A 24552-nucleotide genomic window follows, 5' to 3' on the forward strand; every position below is an offset into this window, starting at 1 on the left:
TAACAATTGAAAAAAATCTTTCCCTTCAGTTCTGGAAATTTTTGAGCTATTGTTGTCCCATTCGGTTTTAAGGAAATTAAGTATGGAATATCCAAAGTTCCCCATAATGGTCATAAGTTGCTTTTGGTCAGGTTGATGTATTTTATTTAAAATGTGTATGAGGAAAGATCACTGTGTTAAAACATTAAATTGACTAGAGTCCCTGTAATGGGTGTACCCTCAAAATATTTAGATACCTGGGATCTCATTTCTCAGAAGTTACTCTCTAGAATAAAGGAATAATTTTCAACAGGTCCAACATCTTACAGATTAAACAGCTCAATTCAAACAGCTTTCAAGCTAGTACCAGCCAATTCTAAGGTAACAGCTTAGTCCTAGAGGAGTCAAGCCAAAAGCTTTTTCAGCCAGTGTCTAGAGAATATTCTACTCTAATATGCTGATGGCTGACCCAGCACTGTTTTAGTGAAGCAGCTCCTGTTACCTATTGAATGGGCTAAGTGTTTTTTAGCAAGCTTTAGCTGAGTAGTCCAATTTCAAAATCAGATCCAAGTGCCAAATGACTACTTACATGTAGAACAAGGCCTTAACCAGAAAAATAAAACTATAATAAATCCCAGATAAACTCCAGAGAGCTTCAACTGCAAAGAAGGTGTGAGGTTGGTTTCTTGAAAAAGACACACCTTCACACTCTAGGGTCAGAAAGGAAAGGAGTGAGTGACAGTTGTGGGTTTAATACTTGTTTGTTTACCTATCCTGGAGCCATCAGTGGTCTTCTGTAGGTCCCCATATGGGTCACCAAAATTTTGACCTGAATTAAGTAAACTGCCAGTTATTTCTGCAGTAAGATGGGTTATTCAGAATCAGCAGAGAATTTGCAATTCATGGTTTGTATTCATGGTGAGTTATATGCAAGTTCCAGCATATCAAGGAGAGAAGAACATCTTTATAGAGGAAAAAGAGGCATTTGGAAGAGATACAGTAAAAATAGAGTCCTTATGGCTTTTCATTGGCTGAGTCTTTGCTGGGAAAGAAGTCTTTCTTCTTACATTGAGTATCCCTATATTCTCAGTCATGAAAGCGCTTCCTTCTTATCTCCCAACCCTATTTAACTGATGTTTCATTTTAGTTATTCCTTTTTTTTAATTTTTGCAAGCTGTCTCTTTGAAATGTCAATTTTTTTTTTTCTAATTGCCACAGTGTACTATCTTTTCCCTCTTGTTTAGATGTACATTTTATTGAGTTGTTTTTACTTTTTATGAATTTTGGCTATGCTGGATTCCATGTGGTTCATGGGCTTCTCTGTAGCCATGTGGGATCTTAGTTCTCCTGCTAGAGATCAAACCCATGTCCCCTGGATTGCAAGGCAGGTTCTTAATCAGTGAACCATCAGGGAAGCCCTTAGATGTACATTTAAAAAGTATTTCTATCCTGAACTTCTCCCCACCCTGCCTTGTTCCACATGTTCTTCCTTATTGATTACTTAGCCAGTTGGTGGGGCACAGTCAGGTAAAGGAATCCAAACTAGGGGCAAAATAAGGGAGACAGAGCTCTCTATGGGTCCCTACACAGACAAAGTTACCCCATCTTGTTATTCCTTTTCAATATCACACTGGAAGTTCTAGCTAATGTAATAAGACTTCAATAAATAATTAGGTCAATTGATAAATAAATAATATACAGAATGGGAAGAAAGAAATAAAACTGTTTTGTTCACAGACAACATGACTATTTGTATAGAAAATAAAAAAAAAAAAAAAAAATCAACCAAAAAATCTAATATGTGAATATAGTAAGGTGTTAGGATACAAAGTTAGTATACAAAAGTTGACAGGTTTCTTATATACAAGGAATAAATAAATGGAATTTGAGATTAAAAACACAATAAAATTTTTAAAAGCAACCAAAAGATGAAATACTTAGGTATAAAACTAACAAAATATACACAAGATCTACATAAGGAAAACAAAACTCTGCTGAATGAGATGGGAGAACTGAATAAATGAGATATCCCATGTTCATGGTTAAAAAGATTCAATGTATTAAAGATATCAGTTATTTTCAAAGTAATCCATGGATTCAATGCAATTTCAATCAAAATCCCAGAAACTTATTTTGTGGATAAAAACAAATTTATTCTAAAGTTTATGTGGAGGGAAGTAAGATAAAGTATAGTAAGCATGCTGTTGAAACAGAAAAACAAATTTGGAGGACTAACACTACCTGACTTAAAAACTTACCATAAAACTCTAGTAATAAAAACAGTGTGATTTTGCCAAAATAATTAAAGACCACTGGATCAGAATAGAGAACCCAGAAATATACCCCATAAAAAACAGTTGATCTTTGACAAAAGATCAAAGGCAGTACAATGAAGCAAAGATTGTCTTCTCAACAAATGGTGTTGAAACAACTGTATGTCCATGTACAAAAAAATAAATCTAGACAGACCTTCAGAAAAACTAACTGAAAATCAATCACACACTAAGGTAAAAGCATAACTACAAATTTAGAAGATAGCACAGAACAAAGTCTAGAGTTGTGTGTGAAATGTGTAATGTATGTAAGAAACAATTGATAAACTGGATCTCATGAAAATTTAATGCTTCTCTGGAATGCCATTTTCAAGAGAATAAGAAGACAAACCACAGACTGAAATAAAATATTTGAAAATGACATATGAAGGACTGCTTGGATAAATATATAAAGAACTTTTAAAATAACCATAAGAAAATAGTTTGATTTTAATATGAGCCAACCCTGAACAGATACTTTTTCAAAGAAGATATACACATGGCAAATAAACACAGACAAAGATACTTCACATCATATACCATCAGGAAAAAAACAGTCAAAATTAAAAAAAAATAAACAATGAGATACTACTACATACGTTTTCAGAGTGGTCAAAATCCAGAAAACTGACAACACCAAATGAGATTGTGGATCAATAGGAACTCTCATTTGTTGATGGTGAGAATGCAAAATGGTATAACCACTTTTGAAGACAGTTTGCCAATTTCTTAGAAAACTAAATAGAGTTTTACCATATAATCCATCTTCATGCTTTTTGGTATTTACCCAAATGAGTTAAAAACATATATGTGTGTACTTATAGTTGTATATATACAACACATATGTGCTTATAGCAGCTTTATTCATAATTGCCCAAACTGGGAAGCAACCAAGTTCCCTTCAGCAGGTGAATGGAAAAATAAACTATGGAACATCCAGAACATGGAATAATATTAAATACTAAAAAGCAATGATCAAGTCATGAGATGACATGGAGGAACCTTAAATTAATATCGATAATTGAAAGAAGCCAATCTGAAAAGTCTCCATTATGTATGTTTCCAACTATATGACATAATGGAAAAGGCAAAACTATGGCAATGTTATGCGCTTTCCAGGTGGCAAGGTGTTAAAGAATTCACTTGCCAAACAGGATACACAGAATACACAAGTTCAATCTCTGGGTTGGGAAGTTCACCTAGAATAGGAAATGGCAACCCACTCCAGTGTTCTTGCCTGGAAAATCTCATGGACAGAGGGGCCTGGCAAGCTACTGTCTGTGGAGTTGCAAACAGTCAGGCTCAACTGGGCAACTGAGCACACATGCACAAGTGGAGATAATTTAAAGGTCAATATTAGTCAGAGTTTTGGGTGGGAAAAGTGATAAATAGGTGAAACATGGAGGATTACTAATGCAATGAAAATACTCTGTATGATAAATACATTTCATTATGTATTTGTTTAATCTCATAGAATGTCTCACACCAAGAGTAAACCATAATGTAAATTATGAATTTTTGGTGAATATGACATGTCAATATAGATACAATTATAAAAAAAAATGTGCTACTCTCTTGTGGATGTTGATAATAAGATAGTCTATGCACATATGGGACAGCGATTATATTGGAAATTTATTTATCTTCCTCTCAATTTTACAGTGAACCTTAAACTGCTTTTTAAAATATGATTTTAATTTAAAGAAAGTTGATTACACTTATGCAGATTTATTTCTGGATCCTTTATTCTGTTCGATTGATCTGTGTATCTGTCCCTCCATCAGTACCACAGAGTCTTCATTACTGTAGCTATAAATTGACATGAAATCAAATAGCCTGATTCCTCCCACTTTATTTTTATTTTTCAAAATTGGCTTAGTGCTTTACCCTTCCATATAAAAGCTAGGATAATACTGTCTGTATGTACAAAATCTCTTTATGGAATAATTTTAGGAATTGCATTGAACTTTTGTATCAATTTTAGATGAACTTCAAAAATTATTCTCCAAATCATTATTTATTATTATGACCTTTATAACAATGTTAAAATCTCCTGAGTTTTTATTAATGTAATGTATTTCTGTTTCTCTCAGTAAATTATAAACTAATTCAAGCAAGGAGATCTTTCAATTTCCATCCATATATTTCTGAGGTTCAGCTTGTTTGTATGCAAGAAAAAGGTGTTCACTAAATCTTTACAAATAAATTGCATTGGAATTATCAACAGTTACATTACACTTTCAATGTTTGTTTTCTAATTCATTATTCAAAATAATGCCATTCTTTTAAAACTTAATTCATTCCTCTTTCCTCCATGATGATATGATTTCATGTATTACTTTTGGTAGTTTAGACAGTACTCCTATTTGTTTGATAGTTTCTTGAGTGCATCAATGTTGAGGTCCTTTAGTGGACTGGAACCTGGTCGTCCAGAGTCGATAAGAAAGTAAAGGAGAGAGAAAGAGGCTGATATTCTTTGGTTTACACAGAAAACCAATAAAGTCCCTGACACGGGGCTTGCTCTGTTCACGAAGGCCTCAGGCGCCCTCTCAATGGGGTGAAGGCTCAGAGCACCTTCTCGAGAGGGTCTTAGAAGCCTGGGCAGGAAAGTGAACCCAGAGGGCCTCTGCACTCCAGAGAATTATCCTGAAAAAGAGAGAGAGAGAAAGAGAGAGAGGGAGAGAGAGAGAGAGAAGACATGGGGACCAAAGCTCTGATGGAGCAAAGGTGTTTTATTCAACATTGTGTGAGTTATTTATACTGTCTTACAAAGTAGCTATTTTCAGCAGAGATAAAATCAAAACTTACAAGTTATCAAGGAAACATGAGGTCATGCATATGAAAGAAAGAGGGTTGTAAATAACCAGTTTTACCATATGAAAAGGAGGAGAGTCGCAAATAGTTGTTTATCACTGTATGGAAATTCATGCATACTTCAGCCCCCAGGAGTAGCTTGCTGCTCCATTTAATTCCTGAATATTCAGGAATTAATAAGGGACAGAGGATTCATGAAAGATCCAAAACAGCACACAGGAAGCCTCCTGTTAAATGCTTCCTGACACATCAAAACTTATTTTAAATTGTGTCTTTGTATGCATAGGCTTCCCCAGGTAGCTCAAATGGTAATGAATCTGCCTGCAATGCCGGAGATCTGGGTTCAGTCCCTGGGTCAGGAAAAGCCCCTGGAGAAGGAAATGGCAACCCACCTCAGTATTCATGCCTGGAGAATCCCGTGGACAGAGGAGCCTGATGAGTTACAGTCCATGGGGTCACAAAGAGTCAGACACGACTGTGTGACTAACACTTTGAAATAAATTGTTAATTAATATCTAGGAATTACATCTATGAATTTATGTTAAGGGATCAATTATTTTCAAGGGACAATTGGAGTTCTGATCCATTGGAAGTTTTTCTCTCTGTTGTCTTTATAAAGCCTAAGATTGCAGTATATCCCTCAATATTCATTTTTTTCTTTATATTTTTCAAGTCAGTCATACTTTTGTAAAGATATATTATCCATTTATGTTTTGTTTTTTTCTTTTTTTTTTTTTTTTCACCAGTTCAAAAACAACCCATGGGCTGTATTTTTAAAACTAGATTAACACACTTTTTTTTTTTTTAACTAGCACCTCTTCTTAACTAATAGTACCAATTCAGATTCTTCGGGGCCTGGTGGCTTCAGCAGTTAAAAATTCTCCTCCCAATGCAGGAGATGTGGGTTCAATCCCTGGGTTGGGACGATCGATCCTGGAGAAGGAAAACACAACTCATTCCAGTATTCTTGCCTAGAGAATCCCATGGACAGAGGAACCTGGGGGCTACAGTCCATGGGGTTGCAAAGAGTCAGACATGACTTAGCGACTAAACAACAAACGACAAATGGACCATGCAAAAATAAGGATGATTTACTATATTTTTAATTGTGGGTTACATATTATCATAGGCAGATTCCCTTACCATTATCCTCTCCTGTCTTTTCACATATTGTACATTCTTCTAGGTCTCTCTCTTATGTAAATGATTTTCTGAATCCATCGTATATACCTGATGAATCCTCTTCCATTTTTGTATAATATTCAATTTGTTATACTATTTAATGGGGAATTAAGTCTACAATTTCTCTTGACAGTGCTTTTATTGCCATCTAGCCATTAGTTAAATAGTCTTAAAAAACAAAAACAAAAACAAAAAACACTTCTATTCATATACTTTGCTTTTCCCCAAGTTGTAGGTTCCTGGAAATCTACAGTATATAGTATATTATAAATACATGATTACCATTTGATTTGAATAATATTTATTTATACCCCCAAAACACAGTAAATGGTCTATTGCAAGCCAAAGGCTATGCTTTTAAAAGGTTTTAGCAGTACCTTTCTTCTATTTTCATCTTAAGAATATTGGCCAAACAAGTGTCAGGGTATTTTTATTGTAATGACTATTCACGTGGTCAGGTCAATATGATGGTTAAGAGTTTAGCTCTGTGATGAAATGGTCTCCAATCAAATTTTTGCTTCATCTTTTCTTTTTACTTCTGTGACTGTGAGTTGATTATTTAGCCTTTCTAATATTTATTTTATAATAAAGATAGTACAATTATTATTGTAAAAATTGCATAGTACAATATTGTGATTAAAATATCAAATTTTCTGTGATCAAATTTCAGTAAATATTATGCATGTTTGAGAAATTTATCTTTCTAAACCCCATTTCTGTGAGGATGAAGTGAAGACTTTGTTGTGAAAATGAAATAAGACTATGTATGTAAAGCACTCAGTATGCACTTATAATATAGTAAGTATATGATGTTGGTTGTTCAGTTGCTAAGTTGTTTCTGACTCTTTGTGACCCTGTGGACTGTATCCAGCCGGGCTCCTCTGTCCATGGGATACTCCAGGCAAGAACACTGGAGTGGGTTGCAATTTCCTTCTCCAAAGCATATGATAAATGTTACTTTTTATTAGTGGTAGATCTTTAAAGTGAATGCTTTTTTGTATCCACCAGCTACATTACTCAAATTATTGCAATTATTTGGGAAAATATTGCCATTTGATTCAAATTATCATATTTACTATGCTAGTATTTTAGAAGAACTGGGCTATAGCACCTGAAACTTTTAAGGACAGATGATGAAAACCTCAATTTCAAGTTGTTTTCCTCTAAAAGTGCATGTTGTGTAGTCATATAAATAATATTTAATATATTTTCAATAATGTGTAATAGTATTATTAATATTTAATTGTTGAATTTGTTCATTTTTCTCCAACAGTATTCTGCCTGCCTTTCTAGAGCAAGTGTTTAATTTTAATAAATCCTGATTCTTTGGAAGATTGTTACACTCATTACAACCCTCTATACTAATTTTTATCACTAATACTGCATTTATACTCTGGCAAAAAATAGTCTGATTCACTTTGATCAAATTTCAGTAAATATTTTGTGCTTCCATACAGTGAAATCTCACTGGTTTCCATCTATCTCCCAGGCATAATTTTAGTTAGAAGGCAAGCCTTAGGGAAAGGGCTTTGAAAGATCTTTTAAAGAAAAAATTGTCTTTCTGCCTTAGTGACTGTCAACTCACTTTTGATCTAATTCTAATGAAATTGATACTCATATGTTTCTGAAGGCTGTGTGAGAATTTACATCATGGCTGTTCTAGCTTAATCTTCTTGTTTGTTATCCCTCTAGGTTAGTATGGGTCCCAAGTGATTTCAGAAAATTGAAATAGTGAAATAATATCAATTGAAAAAAATGATTGCTGCTTATAGAGTGTTAATCTGTGGAGTTCAAACTCATTAATCTAGATCACCTCCCTTTGAGAGAGCAGGAAGCATGTATGACAAAGCAATTGAGAGATCAGATGGCAAAAAAAAAAAAAAAAGAGAAAAGAGAAAAAAGAAGAAAGGGGATAAAGGTAATATTAAAGAAGTCCAAGGTTGCATAATTAATCAAAAGTGAATTAGAAAATTTACTAAGCTTCTAGTTTGTTTATCAAGTAGTGACACTTCTCAAAGTCAAATACAGTTACTTTTGTTTAGAATGCTGTAACTAATCCAGTGCTTCAAACTTCAGAAATTAAATGTGATAATTTTTATATATAGAAAAAATTTCTATTAGGAACAAATTTTGAGAATTTTTACCTATTTCAATATAAACTCTTCAGTCACAGGTGAAATAATTCATTCTAAGAATGTAACTGGGCTCTATGTGATTTTAGCCCTTTTATACTTTGTTCAGTTGTTATTTGGAGATTTAGAGAGATAGGTATTGAGAATGGATGTCATTTGTTACTGTAGCAGCTGTGACTGGATAGCAGGAAAGATATTTGTCAGAACATATATATTTCTAACTTGGCAGGTGAGTCCTTAATGACAGCAATGGAGCCTTATAGCTTACTGGGAAAATGACAGTATTATTATTTATAAACATCCCATAACAATATAGGAACAAATATATGGATATACTTGGGGAATCTAAAAAATAAATTTAATGTCAAATTTCATAGCCATAGAACTAAGAACATAAACAGCATTCTTGGGAGTTAAATAACCTGATTGTGGCTCAGCTGGTAAAGAATCCACCTGCAATGCGGGAAACCTGGGTTCCATCCCAGGGTTGGACAAATCCCTGGAGAAGGGAACAACTACCCACTCCAGTGTTCTGGCCTGGAGAATTCCATGGACTATATAGTCCATGGGATCACAAAGAGTTGGACACCACTGAGCGGCTTTCCCTTTCACTTTCAAATAACCTGATTAAGCAAATATAACTACTTTGTTAGGCAAATTCATTGCCCAATAGAAATGTAATGGAAGCTTAATATCTGGCACACGGATTTCCATGAAAGAAAAAACTATTCTAAACAAAAGAGGGATGAGGAATTTTAAGTGTTGTAAAGGATGACATAGATTTCAATGAAGAATGACTCAGTAACGTCCTTATTAGTGGCAAGTTCAAGACAAGACAAACTGACAGTGTCTACTGTGAGCTTTTGTTATTTAATTTAATTTTTAAGGATTGTTTACTGTTTATGTATAATTTAAAGCTTCTCCAAAGATTATAGAAAAAATTTTAATTAAATCTATCAGGTGAGTCTATAATTTCCTCGGTTCTGTCTTGCCACAGCAAAAAATTGAAGTGATAGATGGGCCAGTGTTACAGCTCAGTTTTATTTGGCAAGCAAAGGAAAATACATCCTGGAGGCTGGAGGGTGGGCCAACCCAAAAGACTCAGAGAGAAGAGAGGTCAGAGGCCCAATTTTGGCTCCTCTTTTTATGTGTGTGTGTGTTTTGTTTTTTTTTCTCCTCCCCCTGAGCCTGCCCAATGTAAACTGGACTAGCCAGGAGGGCTGTTTGTTTCACCTCAAGTTCTCATTCCAGTCCTCACACCTGCCTTTGTTCTATTTTTGTGGGCTTTTTCCTTCTCTGTCTTTTAGCCACCGCCATTTTGAACTCCTTTTTCCTATTATAAGTACCAAGGCTATGGTTTTTCCAGTGGTCATGTATGGATGTGAGAGTTGGACTGTGAAGAAAGCTGAGCACTGAAGAATTGATGCTTTTGAACTGTGGTGTTGGAGAAGACTCTTGAGAGTCCCTTGGACTGCAAGGAGATCCAACCAGTCCATTCTGAAGATCAGCCCTGGGATTTCTTTTGAGGGAATGATGCTGAAGCTGAAACTCCAAAAGTTTGGCCACCTCATGTGAAGAGTTGACTCATTGGAAAAGACTCTGATGCTGGGAGGGATTGGGGGCAGGAGGAGAAGGGGACGACAGAGGATGAGATGGCTGGATGGCATCACTGACTCGATGGACGTGAGTCTGAGTGATCTCCGGGAGATGGTGATGGACAGGGAGGCCTGGCGTGCTGCGATTCATGGGGTCACAAAGAGTCGGACACGACTGAGCGACTGAACTGAACTGAACTGAACTGAACATTCCCACCTCAAGAGTTGGGAATAAGGGTGTTGAGGTCTCTCTGGCTACTTCCTGCTAAACTGGGACAGCGAGGGGCATTGGGCCTCCCCCTCTTGCTAGTCTCAAGCTGCAGAGTCCTTATAGTGGTTAGGGTGAGTGATATTTTCCATGGTCGCCTGTAGTTTTACACATCCTTGAACTGTAACTGCATGTTGTAGCATGTTGACCTGGACAGAGACAAACTGGGTTATACTATTGATAATACATGGAACAATCATAAGCAGCATCAATATGGTGATAACAGGGATTAGTAGGGGCATTAGCCAACTCCAAATTCCCCATCACCAGGAGAAGGATTGCCTAGTGATTGTAGCCACCTGAGAATTCTCCAGCTCATTCTTTGACATCCAGTAGGATATGTGTGTTTTTCTTGAGGACTGTGAGACTTTTTTAACTTGACTGGAGGTGTTTACCCAGAAACATGTCTCATTCAAGATGGCTCAAATCCCTCCTTGTTCAGGGATTAGGAGATCCATCTCCTGTCTATTTTGGAGTACAACCCCTGCCAAGCTGTGTTGGCTCTTTAGGGCTATCCTGAGAAATTTTATCCCCAGAAACTTAGTTTTAATGGTGTTCATTAGAATGACACTCATTTGTAGTTCTGAATAGGTATCTGAGATTTCCCAGGAATCACAGGTACATTGAGTGTCCTCTTCTGTTTTCTTCCATTGCTTGACACGTGTGTAGTGAATCCAGGAGTCATGTCCTGGTACCATGACTGCTTTGAGGGTAGACAACATTACAAGGTAGGGGCCCTTCCATGTGGGCTGGAGTTGAGCCTTTGGGGACCCATCATTCCAGACTTTAATTAGGACTTGAGTCCCTGGAGCATATAGTGGTGACTCTTTAGAATTTTGGGAGTCCTGGTTCACACTCCCCAGGCATATATCCTGTTGGAATTGACCATTGGCCATGGTATAAGAGTGGAAGGTCTGAGCCTCTGGATCTAGGAAGAGGTCACTGATGTAAACAAAAGGTCTCCCGTGTAGCATCTCATAAGGACTAAGACCAACCTGTTCCTTAGGGGCAATATGGGTGCAGAGGAGAGCTATTAGTAAAGCTTTGTTCCATCCCAGGGAGGTCTCCTGGGTTATCATTTTTATCACTGATTTTAAGAATTGGTTGGCTCTTTCTACTTTTCCTGAAGACCAAAGCCTCCAGGCACAATAGATATAATAAACAAATACCCAAGGCTTTAGAAACCATACTCACAGAAAACTAGTCAATCTAATCACACTAAGACCACAGCCTTGTCTAACTCAATGAAACCAAGCCATGTCTGTGGGGCAACACAAGATGGGCAGGTCATGGTGGAGAGGTCTGACAGAGCGTGGTCCACTGGAGAAGGGAATAGCAAGCCACTTCAGTATTCTTGCCTTGAGAACCCCATGAACAGTATGAAAAGGCAAAATGATAGGATACCAAAAGAGGAACTACCCAGGTCATTAGGTGCCCAATATGCTACTAGAGATCATGGAGAAATAACTCCAGAAAGAATGAAGGGATGGAGCCAAAGTAAAAACAATACCCAGTTGTGGATGTGACTGGTGATAGAAGTAAGATCCGATGCTGTAAAGAGCAATATTGCATAAGAACCTGGAATGTCAGGTCCATGAATCAAGGCAAATTGGAAGTGGTCAAACAAGAGATGGCAAGGGTGAACGTTGACATTCTAGGAATCAGCGAACTAAAATGGACTGGAATGGGTGAATTTAACTCAGATGACCATTATATCTACTACTGTGGGCAGGAATCTCTCAGAAGAAATGGAGTAGCCATCATGGTCAACAAAAGAGTCCAAAATGCAGTACTTGGATGCCAATCTCAAAAACGACAGAATGATCTCTGTTCATCTCCAAGGCAAACCATTCAATATTAGTTATCCAAGTCTATGCCCCAACCAGTAATGCTGAAGAAGCTGAAGTTGAACGGTTCTATGAAGACCTACAAGACCTTTTAGAACACCTAAAAAAGAAGTCCTTTTCATTATAGGGGACTGGAATGCAAAAGTAGGAAGTCAGGAAACACCTGGAGTAACAGGCAAATTTGGCCTTGGAATGCGGAATGAAGCAGGGCAAATACTACTAGAGTTTTGCCAAGAAACTGCACTGGTCATAGCAAACACCCTCTTTCAACAACACAAGAGAAGACTCTACACATGGATATCACCAGATGGTCAACACCGAAATCAGAATGATTATATTGTTTGTAGCCAAAGATGGAGAAGCTCTATACAGTCAACAAAAACAAGACCAGGAGCTAACTGTGGCTCACATCATGAACTCCTTATAACCAAATTCAGACTCAAATTGAAGAAAGTAGAGAAAACCACTAGACCATTCAGGTATGTCCTAAATCAAATCCCTTATGATTATACAGTGGAAGTGAGCAATAGATTTAAGGGCCTAGGTCTGATAGATAGAGTGCCTGATGAATTATGGAATGAGGTTCCTGACATTGTACAGGAGACAGGGATCAAGACCATCCCCATGGAAAAGAAATGCAAAAAAGCAAAATGGCTGTCTGGGGAAGCCAAACAAATAGCTGTGAAAAGAAGAGAGGCAAAAAGCAAAAGGAGAAAAGGAAAGATATAAGTGTCTGAATGCAGAGTTCCAAAGAACAGCAAGAAGAGATAAGAAAGCCTTCTTCAGTGATCAATGCAAAGAAATAGAGGAAAAGAACAGAATGGGAAAGGCTAGATATCTCTTCAAGAAAATTAGAGATACCAAGGGAACATTTCATGCAAAGGTGGGCTTGATAAAAGACAGAAATGGTATGGACCTAACACAAGCAGAAGATATTAAGAAGAGGTGGCAAGAATACACAGAAGAACTGTACAAAAAAGATCTTCATGACCCAGATAATCATGATGATATGATCACTAATCTAGAGCCAGACATCTTGGAATGTGAAGTCAAGTGGGCCTTAGAAAGCATCACTACGAACAAAGCTAGTGGAGGTGATGGCATTCTAGTTGAGCTATTTCAAATCCTGAAAGATGATGCTGTGAAAGTGCTGCACTCAATATGCCAGCAAATTTAGAAAACTCAGCAGTGGCCACAGGACTGGAAAAGGTCAGTTTTCACTCCAATTCCAAAGAAAGGCAATGCCAAAGAATGCTCAAACAACCGCACAACTGCACTCAACTCACATGCTAGTAAAGTAATGCTCAAAATTCTCCTAAGCCAGGCTTCAGCAATATGTGAACCATGAACTCGCTGATGTTCAAGCTGGTTTTAGAAAAGGCAGAGGAACCAGAGATCAAATTGCCAACATCCGCTGGATCATGGAAAAAGCAAGAGAGTTCCAGAAAAACATCTATTTTTGCTTTATTGACTATGCCAAAACCTTTGACTGTGTGGATCACAATAAACTGTGGAAAATTCTGAAAGAGATGGGAATAAAAGACCACCTGACGTGCCTCTTGAGAAAGCTGTATGCAGGTCAGGAAGCAACAGTTAGAACTGGACATGGAACAACAGACTGGTTCCAAATAGGAAAAGGAGCACGTCAAGGCTGTATATTGTCACCCTGCTTATTTAACTCCTATGCAGAGTACATCATGAGAAATGCTGGACTGGAAGAAACACAAGCTGGAATCAAGATTGCCGGGAGAAATATCAATAACCTCAGATATGCTGATGACACCACCGTTATGGCAGAAAGTGAAGAGGAACTCAAAAGTCTCTTGATGAAAGTGAAAGAGGAGAGTGCAAAAGTTGGCCTAAAGCTCAACATTCAGAAAACGAAGATCATGGAATCTGGTCCCATCACTTCATGGGAAATAGATGGGGAAACAGTGGAAACAGTGTCAGACTTTATTTTGGGGGGTTCTAAAATCACTGTAGATGGTGACAGCAGCCATGAAATTAAAAGATGCTTACTTCTTGGAAGGAAAGTTATGACCAACTTAGACAGCATATTCGAAAGCAGAGACATTACTTTGCCAACAAAGGTCCGTCTAGTCAAGGCTATGGTTTTTCCAGTCGTCATGTATGGATGTGAGATTTGTACTGTGAAGAAAGCTGAGTGCCGAAGAATTGATGCTTTTGAACTGTGGTGTTGGAGAAGACTCTTGAGAGTCCCTTGGACTGCAAGGAGATCCAACCAGTCCATTCTAGAGGAGATCAGTCCTGGGTATTCATTGGAAGAAATGATGCTGAAGCTGAAACTCCAGTACTTTGGCCACCTGATGCGAAGAGTTGACTCATTGGAAAAGATTCTGATGCTGGGAGGGATTGGGATCACGAAGAGAAGGGGACAACAGAGGATGAGATGGCTGGATGGCATCGCGGACTCGATGGACGTGAGTCTGAATAAACTCCGGGAGTTGGTGATGGACAGGGAGCCCTGGCGTGCTGCGATTCATGGGGTCGCAAAGAGTCGAACACGACTGATCAACTGAGCTGAACTGAGAGGAGATTTTTATAATAGAATGTTGCAACAAATATAAAGGCACGTTAAAGGAGACACTTTATGCTGTAATATCCTTTCACCAGTAAGACTATTCTGTTTCTGATTTAATTTTAATTGTAGAACGACCACATTTGAGATATTCTCAACTTTACTGCCTGACCCAGATGCCTTTTTTTAGATTACACTCATTAATCAAACATAAAATGGTATAGTTGAAAATATTCAAAGACATAAAATATTTTAACTTTTTTAAAAAGTATTCTGATTCCTGGTCATAAGTATGAAAGTTAAAAAAAAAAAGTTTTACATGACAAACCTGAAGCACATTAATATCTTCATGTGGTAAATTAAAGGAGAATGCTAAAAAATGTTAAGTATTTAGTGAATGAAAGTGGTTCTGGTTTTTTGTGTGAGGAAAAGAGGTGTATATAAAATTTATGTATCTATTTGTGGGTTTGCTTGGTTGCTTAGTCATGTCCGAATCTTTGCAACCCCATAGATGGTAGCCTGCCAGGCTCCTCTGTCCCTGGAGATTCTCCAGGCAAGAATACTGGAATGGTTTACATTTCCTTCTCTGGGAGATCTTCTCAACCCAGAGATTGAACCCAGGTCTCCCACACTGCAGGCAGATTCTTTACCATCTGAGTAGATGTTATTTTGTATTTATTCATTAAAACTATTTCTCATATCCCCAAAACTATCTAATTAACTTACATGTAAGTTAAAATGACAAATATTTATATCATTGGTAATTGGAAACTAAAGTTTGTTTTCAGGTATTTATTACTTAAAATAATATGTATCAAGGATTAATGAAGTTAAATGTTGCCCTCTGAGAAGAAATGTTATAAATATTGGCTTTGTATTTCTTATATTGAGACAATTTTAGAGAAAACAATGATGGAGAAGTTAAAAATATATGTGTGTATAATCTTAGTGTTTTCCTTATTTCAATATTAATGAAGATAAACAAATATTGGGAAGCAAATACTTCCAACAGGTGCATGGATTTCATGGAGTATATAGGGTATTCAAATTCTTTTTCTCTGTTGATGCCTGCCAGATATCTGCGCTTTTTTTGTTTCTTTTATAGAATTAAATAATACCACTCAGTTGAATAATAGTTAACTGATAGGATAGTGCTTTTTATCCTTTTTATGGCATATTGTCCTTTTTCTCCCCATACAGCTTTCTTAATTCTAAATTTGTTTGTAAATTTAGAAAGTAGTTGAGGAAGATTTTTTAAAATATTGAACTCTAGAAATAAAAAACTCAGTATCTTCAATTTCAGCTTGATGATAGACCCCTGACTTTTTGTCTCATGACTCTTTTATCTGCTTCTTTTTTTTAAATGTCACAATAACACATATTATAAATAGATAATGTATGAAGATGTGCAGGCTTGTCTTAGTTATAGTTGTAGCAAATAAATTAGTGTCAAGTGTTTCTTTATATAAGCTTGCCTTCTAGATCTGTAACTGGAAGATAATACATGCTGAGCCAAAAAGAAAGGACTTGAGGCCTTTCTTCCACTTTAACCAAAGATGTTCTACTTGGGTTAGGTTTTATATCAAGTTTCTCAATAAGCTTTTAGATAATGAAAAATCTTTTAAATTAAAAATAAATGTTAAAAATCAAAGTACTGAAGCAAACAGGCTAATATGTCCTATACTATTAAAGTCCAGGCTCAAGAACCAGATTCCTTAGGTTCTAATTTTGGTTCACTCACTAAAATGAAATAATACCAATACTAACTACCTCACAGAGTTTCTTTGAGAATAAAGTGCATTGATATCATGCAGAAGACTTAGAATAATGCCCGGTACATTAATAAATTGATGAAACTTGACAGAATTAGTATTTTATCATTACTGCCATATTTTTATGACTATGCTCTCAGCCATTCTCATATCTCTTCTTGTATTGCCATTTGCATAGATATCTTATTCCTCTCATTAAATTTTAGGCTGCATGAAGAGTGAAGGGAGTAGTTAGGGCTGTTCACAATTATTTTGGTTGTTCTATCTGGGTAGTTTGAAGCTGAACATTTCTGCTCATACAGTTAAGAACTGCCATGTAATTTCTTTGATCAAGTAAATATGATTGGGCCTATGAATTCCACTTTAAAGTAGAAGCTTTGATAGCCAATTCACAGTGTCCTGAGTTATCTTCCTATATCTTGACGATTATGGACTGAAGTGTTAAAATGGAGTCTTCATTGTCCTTAGTATATGTAAGGACTCTGCAACCCTATGGACTATAGGCAGCTAGTCTCCTCTGTCCATGGGACTCTCCAAGAAAGAACACTGGAGTGGGTAGCTGTTCCCTTCTCCAGAGGATCTTCCTGACCCAGGGGTCAAACCTGGGTCTCCCATGTTGCAGGCAGATTTTCTACCATCTGAGCCACCAAGGAAGCCCTGGTAATATGTAATCAACAGAGACCTTATCAGTATCTTGCATTTAACTTGCAGCAAAAGCAAGGTATAACTTTGTGTTGCTTTAAACCACTTAGAATGTGGAGTTAGTTTATTACTGTAGCATAAATTAACCTATTGTCACTTATACAGGAGCAAAATATTGGCATTTCTTCCCTTTCCCCCTCATCTCATTCAACAAAACACTAGCTTGTCAAATAAATGAAAGAAAATATCTTTAGTGAAATAGTTGTTCATCATTGTGAAAACATGTGAATTCTACAGACTCTACTCTCTTCAATCAAAGGATTATTTTCACCTTGTGTTTGACATTTTAATATCAGTTGACTGTTGCCTAATCCTGCTTCTTTCATTTCATCTTGTCATAAATCTACCTCATAGAGCTACTTTCAATGGGAAATTTATAGATGATTTTAGTGCTTGTCTATAAAACCACATTTTGACATTTATTTCCCTGGAAATGACAATGAAAGAAAATCGGATATGAAAATCTTCAATTTTCCTTGATATTAGTTACAGAAAGTTGGAAATGTTTTATTCCCCCAAACATGTAGTTTCATCTTTCTAAAAGTACTAAATTAAGATTTCAGAAAATATTAGGGGTTAAGGAATTCAGTAGTGATGATGAGGGAGCAGGATATTAAAAGCTCTGAGAAAGAAGGAAGACTTTGAGAAAAGACAGTGGTTCCTAGAACATTGATTGAGGCAGCTTTCTAAAATCTGACAGGTTTTCATGAGTCTGTATACAGAGGCAATAAGTACATGCCACTTGCATGAAAGTATGTTGAAGAGAAGGTTGCAGAGGCAAGAGAACATCTTTTGTAAAGTACATATTTTCTTCTGAAGGTATTTGAAGAGAAGACAGTATAACTTAATGCTACCATCTAATATTTTAATGTATTTTGGATTTTTAAGTTCTTAGATTATGATCTCCCTGAATACAAAGTCTGAATTTTGTCACTGGATAGCCAGAGGTTGTCTCTATTAGTCTGATGTTGCATTCTGGTTTGGGCAAGCATATCCCTAGCAGTTGGTCTACACAAAAACGAAAGAGTCTTGGCTAAAGAGTAGACTGGAGAGGTTCTAAGCTACTTATGCACTCCTTGTGTATATTGAACTTATGCACATAGATCTATGAGACTGAAAAGGGTCCAATAAGTACAAACAAAGACAGACCTACAAATAACCTGAGTATTGAATGTTCTTCCTCTCCAACATGCACAACATGTACATCTTACTGGCTTCAGACATTTAAACACAATCCTATCCACTTATTAAGTGACACAGGACAGGAAAAGATCAGTTTTCATTCCAATCCCAAAGAAAGGCAATGATAAAGAATGCTCAAACTACTGCACAATTGCACTCATCTCACATGCTACTAAAGTAATGCTCAAAATTCTCCAAGCCAGACTTCAGCAATACGTGAACCGTGAACTTCCTGTTGTTCAAGCTTGTTTTAGAAAAGGCAGAGGAACCAGAGATTAAATTGCCAACATCCGTTGGATCATGGAAAAAGCAAGAGAGTCCCAGAAAAACATCTATTTTTGCTTTATTGACTATGCCAAAGCCTTTGACTGTGTGGGTCACAATAAACTGTGGAAAATTCTGAAAGAGATAGGAATACCAGACCACCTGACCTGCCTCTTGAGAAAGCTGTATGCAGGTCAGGAAGCAGCAGTTAAAACTGGACATGGAACAACAGACTGCTTCCAAATAGGAAAAGGAATACGTTAAGGCTGTATATTGTCACCCTGCTATTTTAACTTCTATGCAGAATACATCATGAGAAACGCTGGACTGGAAGAAACACAAGCTGGAATCAAGATTGCCGGGAGAAAAACCAATAACCTCAGATATGCAGATGACACCACCATTATGGCAGAAAGTGAGGAGGAACTCAAAAGCCTCTTGATGAAAGTGAAAGAGGAGAGTGAAAACGTTGGCCTAAAGCTCAACATTCAGAAAACGAAGATCATGGCATCCGGTCCCATCAATTCATGGGAAACAGATGGGGAAACAGTGTCAAACTTTATTTTTGGAGGCTCCAAAATCACTGCAGATGGTGATTGCAGCCATGAAATTAAAAGACGCTTACTCCATGGAAGAAAAGTTATGACCAACCTAGATAGTATATTCAAAGCAGAGACATTACTTTGCCGACTAAGGTCTGTCTAGTCAAGGCTATGGTTTTTCCTGTGGTCATGTATGGATATGAGAGTTGCACTGTGAAGAAAGCTGAGTGCCAAAGAATTGATGCTTTTGAACTGTGGTGTTGGAGAAGACTCCTGAGAGTCCCTTGGACTTCAAGGAGATCCAACCAGCACACTCTGAAGATCAGCCCTGGGATTTCTTTGGAAGGAATGATGCTAAAGCTGAAACTCCAGTACTTTGGCCACCTGATGCGAAGAGTTGACTCATTGGAAAAGACTCTGATGCTGGGAGGGATTGGGGGCAGGAGGAGAAGGGGACGACAGAGGATGAGATGGCTGGATGGCATCACTGACTCAATGGATGTGAGTCTGAGTGAACTCCGGGAGTTGGTGATCGGCAGGGAGGCCTGGTGTGCTGCGACTCATGGGGTCACAAAGAGTCGGACACGACTGAGCGACTGAACTGAACTTCTCTCTCAACAAGCCCAACCCCTGGCAGTTATTGATCTTTTTCTGTCTCTATAGCTTTGCCCTTTCTAGATTTGCCTTTTATACAGTTGAAATCATACAGTATGCATCATTTTCATATTGGCTTCTTAAACATAGTAATATGCACTTTTCCCTAATATCTTTTCATGGCTTGATATCTGATTCCATTTTAGCAATGAATGATATTTTATTATTTGCATGTTCTACTGTTTGTCCATTCACCTACTGAAGGACATCATTGTTACTTCCAAGTTTTGGCAATTAATAAATTTGCTATAAGCATCTGTGTACAGGGTTTTGTGTATCCATACATTTTCAGCTTATTTGAGTAAATACCAAAGAGCACAACTGCTGGCTCATATACTTTAAGAGTATGTTTTGCTTAATAAGAAACTGCCAAACTGTCTTCTGAAGCAGCTTATACTATTTTGCAGTCCTGTCTACAGTGAATGAGAGTTTCTATTGCTCTACGAACTTTCCAGAATTTGGTGTTATTAGTGTTTTGGATTTTGGCTTTTCTAATAGTTGTGTAGTGGTATCTCATTGTTTTAATTCCTTGCTGATACGTGACATGAACCATCGTTTTGAATGGTTATTGAATGGTTATTTTCTATGTGTATAATTTCTTTATTGAAGTGTCTATGTCTATGTCTCTTGTTCAGGAAAAAAAAAAAATTTTGTATTCTTAAGTTTTAAGAGTTCTTTATTTTGGATAACAGTTCTATTAAATATGTATTTGCATATATTTCCCCCAGTCTTTGCCTTATTTTCTCATTTTGTTGACCTCTGCACTTTTTAATTATGTGACTAAATGAATCCCCTTCAATTTATAAGTCATTTAAGAAGTCCAACTAATAGAATATTTTTCAAAAAATAGTTGCATGGTGGCACAATCATACAGAAAAGAAAACTATTTCAGATGCTGAGAAATAATGCATTTTGATCATGTATTTCTTTTTAAAAATATATATATATTTTTTCTTTTGGCTGTGCTGGGTCTTTTGGATTTTTAATTTTAGCTGTGCTGGTTGTTAGGTGGATTTTTCTCTAGTTGCAGAGAGTGGAAGGTACTCTCCAGTTGCAGTGTGTGGGCTTCTCATTGCAGTAGCTTCTCTTGGTGTGAAGCACAGGCTCTGAGCATGTGGACTTCAAATGGATGAATAGTTGTGGCACGTGGGCTCAGTATTTACAACTCCCAGGCTCTAGAGCAGAGGCTCAATAGCTGTGCTATATGGGTTTAGTTGTTCTGAGGCATGTGGGATCTTTCTGGACCATGGATCAAACCCATGTCTCCTGCATTGGCAGGTGAAATCCTTACCACTGAGCCACCAGGGAGGCCCTCAATTGTGTATTCTAGTGAGATATAGGCTAAATATATAAAAATGAAAGAGGACTCATCAGCCACATTCAATAAAATTATTAGTTGCAATAATATAAGTATTTTTATTTTGAATCAAATTTTTGTATATTTAAGGAAAGTAACCAACATGTTGACATTATTAGGACTCAAATTTTAATGTAGGAAAAAAGATACAATCATAAGACTAGAGAGGTCAAGTAAAACTCTAATCTTTAATTTGAAATTGTATTATAAGTATGAACTTATAGTTCTTTTTTTCTGAAAAATAGGTATTTTCTAGTTCTATACATTAAAAAGAACAAGAATCAATAGCAACCCAGTGACAATGAGCATTCACTTGTGGTTGCCAAAAAATGTACTGCTAGAGGAACCAGGACTCCTTGGAGAAATGAATAATTCATGTCTAGAGAAATGTGTAAATGTAGAAGATGAGTCTGCAACATCATTCTCAAGGAATCAAGGAATCTGCCAGACTAATGTGGCCATATAAAAGGATACATGAGTCAACCTGAAGGAGTTCTCATCACCATATGAGAAGACAACCTGAGGATCAAAAAATAGAAACTATAACTTCTTAAAAGGCCCAGAGGGATGGTATGGGGAGGGAGGTAGGAGGGGCTTCAGGATGGGGAACACGTGTACACCCATGGCGGATTCATGTCAAGGTATGGCAAAACCAATACAATATTGTAAAGTAATTAGCCTCCAATTAAAATAAATCAATTTATATTAAAAAATAGTTCATGAATTCATAGTGGTATTCTAAAAAATATTACAAATTGGTCACCATTTAAAGTTGTTAGGGCATTAGTCATTTCTTTGAACATTAGAAGCAAATGAAAATAATAATTAAAAAATTCTTATCAGGGTATAGTTGCTTTAAAATGTTGTGTTTGTTTCTGCTTTATAATGAAGTGAATCAGCTATATTTTGTGCTGTGCCTAGTCACTCAGTTGTGTCTGACTCTTTACAAACCCATTGACTGTAACCCACCAAGCTCCTCTGTTCATGGGGATTCTCCAGGCAAGAATACTGGAGTGGGTGCCATGCCTGCCTCCAGGGGATCTTCCCTAGCCAGGGACTGAACCCCCATCTCCCTCTTTGCAAGGGGATTCTTTACTATTTGAACCATCAGGGAAGCCCACGAATACTGGGGTGGGTAGCCTATCCCTTTTCCAGGGGATCTTCCAGACCCAGGAATCAAACTGGGGTCTCCCGAATTGCAGGTGGATTCTTTACCAGGTGAGCTACCAGGGAAGCCAAAATCAGCTATATGTATACGTATTTTCCCTCCCTCTTGGATTTTCCTGCCACCCACCCCACCCTCTGCCATCCCATTTTTCTAGGTCACCACAGAGCACCAAACTGAGTTCCCTGCACTATGCAATAGGTTCCCAATAGCTATCTGTTTTACCCATGGCAGTCACATGCCAACCCCGAGCTCCCAATTCACGTCCACATGTCCATTCTCTACATCTGTGTCTCTATTTCTGCCCTGCAGATATGTTAATCTGTACCATGTTTCTAGGTTCCATGTACATGTGTTACTGTATAATACTTATTTTTCTCTTTCTGACTTAGTTTCACTCTATATGATAGGCTCTAAGTCCATCCATGTCTTTACAAATGACCCAATTTTGTTCCTAAGTATGACTAAGAATTATTCCATTATATAAACAATAATTTTATGAATAAAAAAGGCAAGACTTTTTTTTTTCAGAAATCAGTCCACATATAGTTAAGAATAATTCAGAAAAATTGAGAGTTATTAAGCTTTACTAAAGATTGCCTGGGCTTCTAAGGCGGTGCTAGTGGTAAAGATCCTGCCTGCTAATGCAGAAGACGTAGGAGACATGGGTTAGATCCCTGGGTCTGGAAGATCCCCTGGAAGAGGGCATGCCAATTCTCTCCAGTATTCTTGCCTGGAGAATCCCATGGACAGAGGATCTTTGTGGACTACAGTCCACAGGGTCACAAAGAGTTGCACATGACAGAAGCAACTTAGCACACATGCACGTAAAGATTGCCTAGTCAGTATAAAGTGGATATTTAAGTATCGTAAAAATATTTTAAAATGTGGTTTATTAAAATTCAGTAGCAAAAGAAGATGGATGTCTAGTTTGTTTAATAGAAAATAGATTTTACTAAATTCTAAGAATATCGATGCTCTTTTTTTCATTCCTGATATTGGTTATTATACCTTTTCTTGATTTCTTATCAGTCTTGCCAAGGATTTGCTTCATTTTATTAGTCCTTTCACAACAAACTGTGGAAAATTCTTGAAGGAATGGTGAGAGGGTTGGATGGCATCGCTGACTCAATGGACATGAGTTTGAGCAAACTCCAGTGGATAGTGAAGGACAAGGAAGCCTTGCGTGCTGCAGTTCATGGGGTCACAAAGAGTTGGACATGACTTAGCCAGTGAGCAACAATTAGTCCTCTCAAAGAACCATTGCTTCCTTTGTTAATCCACTCAATTTCCCTGTGTTTATTTCATTAATGTCTGTGCTCAATTTTATTTTCCTGCTTTTTAAATTTAATTTATGCTTCTTTTGTAACTTTTGATATGGATGCATGATAATTTATTTTTATTTTTAAAGTAGGTTTTTAATGTGTACTTTAAAGTCTATGAATCCCCTTTAAAGGGTCCCTTTCAGTGGGTAAAGAATCCGCCTGCAGTGCTGTAGACCTGGGTTCGATCCCTGGGTTGGGAAGATCCCTGGAGAAGGGAAAGGCTACCCACTCCTGTATTATGGCCTGGAGAATTCCATGGACTGTATAGTCTATGGGGTTGCAAAGAGTTGGACATGATTGAGCAACTTTCACTGCAATTTTGATATGTAGTTTTCAATTATAATTCAGCCTAAACATTAACAATTATTATTTAGTCTTGTTTTTAAATAGTCCCCATTGAAAAAGCAAGAGAGTTCCAGAAAAACATCTATTTCTACTTTACTGACTATGCCAAAGCCTTTGACTGTGTGGATCACAATACACTGTGGAAAATTCTGAGAGAGATGGGAATACCAGACCACCTGACTGGCCTCTTGAGAAACCTATATGCAGGTCAGGAAGCAAAAGTTAGAACTGGACATGGAACAACAGACTGGTTCCAAATAGGAAAAGGAGTATGTCAAGGCTGTATATTGTCACCCTGCTTATTTAACTTCTATGCAGAGTACATCATGAGAAATGCTGAGCTGGAAGAAGCACAAGTGGAATCAAGATTGCCAGGAGAAATATCAACAACCTCAGATATGCAGATGACACCACCTTTATGGCAGAAACTGAAGAGAAACTAAAAAGCCTCTTGATAAAAGTGAAAGTGGAGAGTGAAAAAGTTGGCCTAAAGCTCAACATTCAGAAAACGAAGATCATGGCATCTGGTCCCGTGACTTCATGGGAAATAGATGGGGAAACAGTGGAAACAGTGTC

The sequence above is a fragment of the Budorcas taxicolor genome, chromosome 9, assembly GCF_023091745.1.
Source record: "Budorcas taxicolor isolate Tak-1 chromosome 9, Takin1.1, whole genome shotgun sequence".
Taxonomy (NCBI): domain Eukaryota; kingdom Metazoa; phylum Chordata; class Mammalia; order Artiodactyla; family Bovidae; genus Budorcas; species Budorcas taxicolor.